This window comes from Coregonus lavaretus, assembly GCF_964263955.1.
Source record: "Coregonus lavaretus genome assembly, chromosome: 21".
Taxonomy (NCBI): Eukaryota; Metazoa; Chordata; class Actinopteri; order Salmoniformes; family Salmonidae; genus Coregonus; species Coregonus lavaretus.
In genome coordinates this window covers 19,421,746-19,430,779 of record NC_140008.1, presented here as the reverse complement: position 1 = coordinate 19,430,779, position 9,034 = coordinate 19,421,746, and positions in this window count along the sequence as shown.

Sequence of the window (9,034 nt, the reverse complement as noted above, 5' to 3'; positions counted from 1 at the left end):
AATTTGATGGTAACGCATCTCTGGTGGGAAAATGCACATATAGTTTTTATGCGGATTTTAGAATATTCGCATGAAAATCTGTCGCCAAATGGATGGAAACCTAGTTTGTGACAGGGAACGGGTTAGCTGTATTTATCAAGGCAGGTTTTGCTGGCGGGAAGGGGTGATAAAAGTGCTACCATGGGCTGAACGGCAGAACAACACGATTTGATATTTTAAACTTGGCATACGATGCCACCATGTGGCCATACAATGCAAGTTGTATTAAGTACAAAAATGTTATTTTAATGTTATTTTTTATTTTGAAATCATATATTATTAATAAAGTCATTGAGTACTGTCTGTCGTTGTTGTGGCTCATAGTTGACCAGTGTTTGAACTTCTGAACTCTGGATGGACTCCATTGGAAGGGGTGAATTATATAGGTCACATGGAGGTCATTCATGTTAAGCAGATTGTGGGGTGAATCGGGCACTGCAGAGTTCAATCAGTTTCGCTGACAAGGTTTATGCCGCGTTCAAAACAACTGGGAATGAATGCAATGCCCTCGTTTGAGTGTAGGGACTGATCAGAGCCTGAAGGTACGGAGGTGCCGTTCCCCTCACAGCTCCGTAGGCAAGCACCATGGTCTTGTAGCAGATGCGAGCTTCAACTGGAAGCCAGTGGAGTGTGCGGAGGAGCGGGGTGACGTGAGAGAACTTGGGAAGGTTGAACACCAGACGGGCTGCGGCATTCTGGATGAGTTGTAGGGGTTTAATGGCACAGGCAGGGAGCCCAGCCAACAGCGAGTTGCAGTAATCCAGACAGGAGATGACAAGTGCCTGGATTAGGACCTGTGCCGCTTCCTGTGTAAGGCAGGGTCGTACTCTCCGAATGTTGTAGAGCATGAACCTACAGGATCGGGTCACTGCCTTGATGTTAGCGGAGAACGACAGGATGTTGTCCAGGGTCACGCCAAGGCTCTTAGCACTCTGGGAGGAGGACACAACGGAGTTGTCAACCGTGATGGCGAGATCATGGAACGGGCAGTCCTTCCCCGGGAGGAAGAGCAGCTCCATCTTGCCGAGGTTCAGCTTGAGGTGGTGATCCGTCATCCACACTGATATGTCTGCCAGACATGCAGAGATGCGATTCGCCACCTGGTTATCAGAAGGGGGAAAGGAGAAGATTAGTTGTGTGTCGTCTGCGTATGATAGGAGAGGCCATGTGAGGATATGACAGAGCCAAGTGACTTGGTGTATAGCGAGAATAGGAGAGGGCCTAGAACTGAGCCCTGGGGGACACCAGTGGTGAGAGCACGTGGAGGAAAGCAGGGAGGAGAAGGTGGCAAAGAGCTTCCTAGGGTTAGAGGCAGATGCTTGGAATTTAGAGTGGTAGAAAGTGGCTTTAGCAGCAGAAACAGAGGAAGAAAATGTAGAGAGGAGGGAGTGAAAAGATGCCAGGTGCGCAGGGAGTCTAGTTTTCCTCCATTTCCCCTCGGCTGCCAGGAGCCCTGTTCTGTGAGCTCGTAATGAGTCGTCAAGCCACGGAGCAGGAGGGGAGGACCGAGCCGGCCGGGAGGATAGGGGACATAGAGAGTCAAAGGATGCAGAAAGGGAGGAGAGGAGGGTTGAGGAGGCAGAATCAGGAGATTGGAGGGAGAAGGATTGAGCAGAGGGAAGAGATGATAGGATGGAAGAGGAGAGAGTAGCGGGAGAGAGAGCGAAGGTTGCGACGGCGCATTACCATCTGAGTAGAGGCAGAGTGAGTAGTGTTGGAGGAGAGCGAGAGAGAAAAGGATACACAGTAGTGGTCAGAGACATGGAGGAGTTTCAGTGAGATTAGTAGAAGAACAGCATCTAGTAAAGATGAGGTCAAGCGTATTGCCTGCCTTGTGAGTAGGGGGGGACAGTGAGAGGGTGAGGTCAAAAGAGGAGAGGAGTGGAAAGAAGGAGGCAGAGAGAAATTAGTCAAAGGTAGACGTAGGGAGGTTAAAGTCACCCAGAACTGTGAGGGGTGAGCCATCCTCCGGAAAGGAACTTATCAAGGCGTCAAGCTCATTGATGAACTCTCCAAGGGAACCTGGAGGGCGATAAAAATAGATTCCGTCTCTCACAGTTGAAGTGTACCTATGATAAAAATTACAGACCTCTACATGCTTTGTAAGTAGGAAACACTGCCGATTTTGCAGGTTATCAAATACTTGTTTTCCCCACTGTACAGTGCATTCAGAATTCAGACCCCTTGACTTTTTCCACATTTTGTTACGTTACTACCTACCTACGTTGCCTTGAGTGCTGACGGGAGAGGACGTGTTTTTCTCTGGCTGGAGGTAAGTAGGGGTAAGCTACATGTAGTGTTGAGTAAAGCTTAACCATGTATTAGATCGTAGGTAGGTAGTTAGCTGTAGTTAGGTATTGTATTTATTGTAGGTTAGTATTGTTGTTATTGTAGCTTTCCGTGGGTAATTTGTGGGTTAGTATCGAGGCATGAGGCTAGCTAGCTAGCGGGTAGCTATTGGTAACGATTAGCAACGCTGGAGAGCTGGTTCCAACGGTAATGTAGTCCTACCCAACGTTTAACTTTTGCTTAACCATGTACTAGATCGTAGGTAGGTAGTTAGCTGTAGTTAGGTATTGTATTTATTGTAGGTTAGTATTGTTGTTATTGTAGCTTTCCATAGGTAATTGTGGATTAGTATCGAGGCACGAGGCTAGCTAGCTAGCGGGTAGCTATTGGTAACGATTAGCAACGCTGGAGAGCTGGTTCCAACGGTAATGTAGTCCTACCCAACGTTTAACTTTTGCTTAACCATGTACTAGATCGTAGGTAGGTAGTTAGCTGTAGTTAGGTATTGTATTTATTGTAGGTTAGTATTGTTGTTATTGTAGCTTTCCGTGGGTAATTGTGGGTTAGAATTGAGGCACGAAGCTAGCTAGCTAGCGGGTAGCTATTGGTAACGATTAGCAACGCTGGAGAGCTGGTTCCAACGTTTAATTATTATTATTATTATTATTATTATTATTATTTTTTTTGCTGCGTTGTGAAGGGAACTCGACACGGACTTGAATTGTCTGTTTGGTGTGCTGACACACTCTTGGCAGTTTGTTGTGGCCAGGTGTTGATGCTAAGTTGTGTGTTAATGGATGCTAGCTTGCAGGTTGGCTACGGCGTCATAGCTAGGCTTCGTGGGTTGTTGTGGGTAGTTACTGTGTCTTGGCAGTGTCCTCGGCCGTGCCAGCTGTAGCACGAAGCTAGCTAGCTAGCCGTTCTTCAAACAGAGTCGACACAGTGGCCATTGCTAGCTACCCAACATGACCATTTGGCTGTACTGAAGTAGCTAACCACAATTTACTTGTCCTAGCTAGCCAACGTCTAATCATTGCTGCGTCATGTAAGGAACTTGACACAGACACGAATGATCTGTTTAGTGTGTTATCACAATATTGGTGGTTTGTTGTGACCAAGTGTTGGCGCTAAACGGTGTGTTATTGTTATTGGATGCTAGTCTGCTAGTGGCTATGGAGTCATAGTTGGCTAGCTGAACAAAGTGGGTTGAGTCTACTCCTTTAAACATTGAACCGCTGTGGTTCACAACAATTCTGATTTCCAAAGGCGGAAGTTGGGAGAGTTTTTTTCTTCGGGTGGTTCAGTGAAACAATTTTAGTTTCCGAGGTAGAAGTTTTGGTGAGGGAGGCCCTGCTCTCTCCACTCCCAGATGCTTAGCCCATTTCATTCCGATCTCCTCTGCATTTTTGTAGCCATTTGCTACAGCCTGTCAACTATGCCTCTGCCTATCCCTGTTCTCTCCTCTCTGCACAGGCTACACAAACGCACCACACCGCGTGGCTGCTGCCTCTCCAATCTGGTGGTCCCTGCACGCACCACCCACGTGGAGTTCCAGGTCGCAGGCAGCCTCTGGAACTGCCGTTCTGCTGCCAACAAAGCTGACTTCATCCCAGCCTATGCCAACCTCCAGTCCCTCGACTTCCTGGCGCTGACGGAAACATGGATCACCACTGAAAACACCGCTACTCCTACTGCTCTCTCCTCGTCTGACCATGTGTTCTCGCATACCCCGAGAGCATCTGGTCAGAGGGGTGGTGGTACAGGAATCCTCATCTCTCCCAAGTGGACATTCTCAATTTTTCCCCTAACCCATCTGTCTATCTCCTCATTTGAATTCCATGCTGTCACAGTCACTAGCCCATTTAAGCTTAATATCCTTGTCATCTATCGCCCTCCAGGTTCCCTTGGAGAGTTCATCAATGAGCTTGACGCCTTGATAAGTTCCTTCCCTGAGGATGGCTCACCCCTCACAGTTTTGGGGGATTTCAACCTCCCTATGTCCACATTTGACTCATTTCTCTCTGCCTCCTTCTTTCCACTCCTCTCCTCTTTTGACCTCACCCTCTCACCGTCCCCCCCTACTCACAAGGCAGGCAATACGCTTGACCTCATCTTCACTAGATGCTGCTCCTCTACTAATCTCACTGCAACTCCCCTCCATGTCTCCGACCACTACTTTGTTTCCTTTTCTCTCTCACTCTCCTCCCACACTACTCACTCTGCCCCTACACAGATGGTAATGCGCCGCCGCAACCTTCGCTCTCTCTCTCCCACTACTCTCTCCTCTTCCATCCTATCATCTCTTCCCTCTGCTCAATCCTTCTCCCTCCAATCTCCTGATTCTGCCTCCTCAACCCTCCTCTCCTCCCTTTCTGCATCCTTTGACTCTCTGTGTCCCCTATCCTCCCGGCCGGCTCGGTCCTCCCCTCCAGCTCCGTGGCTTGATGACTCATTGCGAGCTCACAGAACAGAGCTCCGGGCAGCGGAGCGGAAATGGAAGAAAACTAAATTCCCTGCCGACCTGGCATCTTTTCACTCCCTCCTCTCTACATTTTCTTCATCTGTTTCTGCTGCTAAGGCCACCTTCTACCACTCTAAATTCCAAGCATCTGCCTCTAACCCTAGGAAGCTCTTTGCCACATTTTCCTCCCTCCTGAATCCTCCCTCCCCCCCCCCCCCCTCCTCTCTCTCTGTGGATGACTTCGTCAACCACTTTGAAAAGAAGGTTGACGACATCCGATCCTTGTTTGTTAAGTCTAATGACACTGCTGGTCCTGCTCACACTGCCCTACCCTATGCTTTGACTTCTTTCTCCCCTCTCTCTCCAGATAAGATCCTGCGACTTGTGACTGCAGGCCGCCCAACAACCTGCCCGCTTGACCCCATCCCCTCCTCCCTTCTCCAGACCATCTCCGGTGACCTTCTCCCCTACCTCACCTCGCTGATCAACTCATCCTTGACCGCTGGCCATGTCCCTTCCGTCTTCAAGAGAGCGAGAGTTACTCCCCTTCTCAAAAAACCAACACTCGACCCCACTGATGTCAACAACTACAGACCAGTATCCCTTCTTTCTTTTCTTTCCAAAACTATTGAGCGTGCCGTCTTTAGCCAACTCTCTTGCTATCTCTCTCAGAATGACCTTCTTGATCCAAACCAATCAGGTTTCAGGACTGGTCATTCAACTGAGACTGCTCTTCTCTGTGTCACAGAGACTCTCCGCACTGCTAAAGCTAACTCTCTCTCCTCTGCTCTTGTCCTTCTAGACCTGTCTGCTGCCTTTGATACTGTGAACCATCAGATCCTCCTCTCCACCCTCTCCGAAATGGGCATCTCCGGCGCGGCTCACTCCTGGATTGCGTCCTACCTGACCGGTCGCTCCTACCAAGTGGCGTGGCGGGAAGCTGTCTCCGCACCACGTGCTCTCACCACTGGTGTCCCCCAGGGATCGGTTTTGGGCCCTCTCCTTTTCTCCCTATACACCAAGTCACTTGGCTCTGTCATATCCTCACATGGCCTTTCCTATCATTGCTACGCTGACGATACACAACTAATCTTCTCCTTTCCCCCTTCTGATAACCAGGTGGCGAATCGCATCTCTGCATGTCTGGCAGACATATCAGTATGGATGACGGATCACCACCTCAAGCTGAACCCTGGCAAGACGGAGCTGCTCTTCCTCCCGGGGAAGGACTGCCCGTTCCATGATCTCGCCATCACGGTAGACAACTCCGCTGTGTCCTCCTCCCAGAGTGCGAAGAGCCTAGGCGTGACCCTGGACAACACCCTGTCGTTCTCCGCCAACATCAAGGCGGTGACCCGCTCCTGCAGGTTCATGCTCTACAACATTCGGAGAGTGCGACCCTGCCTTACACAGGAAGCGGCGCAGGTCCTGGTCCAGGCACTTGTCATCTCCCGTCTGGACTACTGCAACTCGCTGTTGGCTGGGCTCCCTGCCTGTGCCATTAAACCCCTACAACTCATCCAGAATGCCGCAGCCCGTCTGGTGTTCAACCTTCCCAAGTTCTCTCACGTCACCCCCCTCCTCCGCACACTCCACTGGCTTCCAATTGAAGCTCGCATCCGCTACAAGACCATGGTGCTTGCCTTTGGAGCAGTGAGGGGAACGGCACCCCTGTACCTTCAGGCTCTGATCAGTCCCTACACCCAAACGAGGACATTGCGTTCATCCACCTCTGGCCTGCTGGCTCCCCTTCCTCTGCGGAAGCACAGCTCCCGCTCAGCCCAGTCAAAACTGTTCGCTGCTCTGGCACCCCAATGGTGGAACAAGCTCCCTCACGACGCCAGGACAGCGGAGTCACTCACCACCTTCCGGAGACATTTGAAACCCCACCTCTTTAAGGAATACCTGGGATAGGCTAAAGTATTCCTTCTAACCCCCCCCCCCCCCCCCCCCCCCCCCCCCCCCCCCCCAAATTGTAAAGTGGTTATCCCACTGGCTATAGGGTGAACGCACCAATTTGTGAGTCGCTCTGGCTAAGAGCGTCTGCTAAATGACGTTAATGTGCCCTTGAGCAAGGCACTTAACCCTAATTGCTCCTGTAAGTCGCTCTGGTTAAGAGCGTCTGCTAAATGACTAAAATGTAAAATGTAAATGTACATTCTTATTCTAAAATGGATTAAATAAAAAAATGTCCTCGTCAATCTACCTGTTGTATTCGGCGCATGTGGCAATTTTTTATTGATTTGATTTGATGACATGAGGAAATAGCAAGCATTTTTTGAAACAGTCTGTTTGTGATAAGTTTCAAGTGGGGTTTTTGAAGTGTTTTTCTAAAATGCATGCTTTGGCCACAAATACAAGTATAGGATGAGTCAACAACATTATTAGGCTTTTGTTCTTTTTAGATTAAAAAAAAAATCCCATTGACATGATCAAATAATTCAAGCATAGATTCATATTTATTTATTTGGCACAAACATAATGGCACCAATTGGCCTATAGGTGGCGCTGTGATAAGCAGCATGTAACTAATGCTAAAAATAATCTTCCAATGAACCATATGTCAGATTCACTCCAGGTTCATTCAGCTCTCCGGGTGACTGCTAACCTAAATAATCATAATACAATGTTTGCACATAAAGGAAGATCGTTCCTACATGACGCTTGCTTTGTTATCCAACTGATCCTGTGAGCCCCGTTCATTGCTTCTCGCAGCTATGTTTTGGATATTAGTTAAGTGAGATTTTCACTGGGCAGTTACTTTAAAAGTGCCAACCTGGTATGTTTCAATGTCAAATTGAAGATTTTTCAACAGGAAATGAGTGAAACTGCTCTTGATATTTCAGAATAAATAACCTTTATTTTCCAGCTAGATCACATACATAAGGAACATTCAGGTTTCTCTTTCCTCTCAGCAGCTGCTAGTTTAAAGATGGCGCTGCTCATCAACTCTAGACACCCAGTGACACACACACTTTCTTCTCCACCCGATACTAGAAAGAAACGCTTTCAACTCAAGTGTTGAGGGTCAGGTAAAACCGGTATTCTGTCTTTAGATGGCAGTCATGACCTCTCACTGTCTTATATGCATTTTAAGAGATTGATTGCTCTGCTTGTAAAAAAAAAAGTGACAGGTCTGTCAACAGCTAAAAGTCCTTGTGGTGTAAGGAAGTTGACTGCAGTTGCATTTGGCTTTGTTGGTGGTATGGAGCTGTGACCGACTAACTGCAGTAGCTACAGACCTTCAGTAAGTCTTCATGTCAGTACAAGAATCAACAAAGCTATGACACCAGTGAATTCTGCAGGAAGGCAGAAATCAGTTGGGAAAAGAACAAAACTGATACGTCACCTCCACTTTCGACAATATTTTTCCGTCCATATGCAACTTCATTCGATAAACAAGCCGGTCTTCTTGGTAAGCTAATAGTTTATTTCCTAGTCTTCCTGAAACATCAATATTGGTCTCCAGCTGTTGAGCTTCTCGCTGCTGAATGTGGAAGCCCTCTAACATCTCTACAAACGGCAAGGGTCTTGGCCTATTCACTTTCCAGAGACAATGGAATGGTAGTGACAACTGCTTACAAATGGGATCTGTGGATTGCATTAGATTACCTCAATATATATATATTTTATTCTTTAAATTCAAGTATTTCAAAGACAATGGTCAAAGGTGCTGAAAGCCAGAATCAACCCGATTTCTTCCAATTCCAATGTACAAGGAGTATAATTTGCAAGTACTGACAAAGTTGACAAAAGTGGCCCAAATACAAATAAACCCACAATAATTAAGACACTCAGAATTACACAAGGATCCGAACATGTACAGTAGGTTACTGAGTGAGACAGATATACAGGGTTTTCAACATTCCACACGGCATATTCATATACATGAACCTTAGGGAGAGTATTTGCAGTGTAATATGAGCAAACCCAAGTCCACACCAATCTTGGGTATTATTGGTTTCAGAATGAATGGTTACTTCATTTTGATATGCTATCAAATGTCCTCTATGTACACTTTTATTCTCTTCTGTTTTAGCTTAAGGTAACTCGGGAGAGAACATGTAATGAAAGACAAACTCAGTTCAGTGGCGCAAGTGTAAAGGACGTCACGCTGCTTGACAAGACTGATGATCTGAAGACTAACGAGTTCTTTGAAAAACATTGAACGTAATATAACAGTTTAAATAAAGACCAGAGGAAAGAGGCAATGTCTAAATCTACTTACAGTTAAGTGGTCACAGC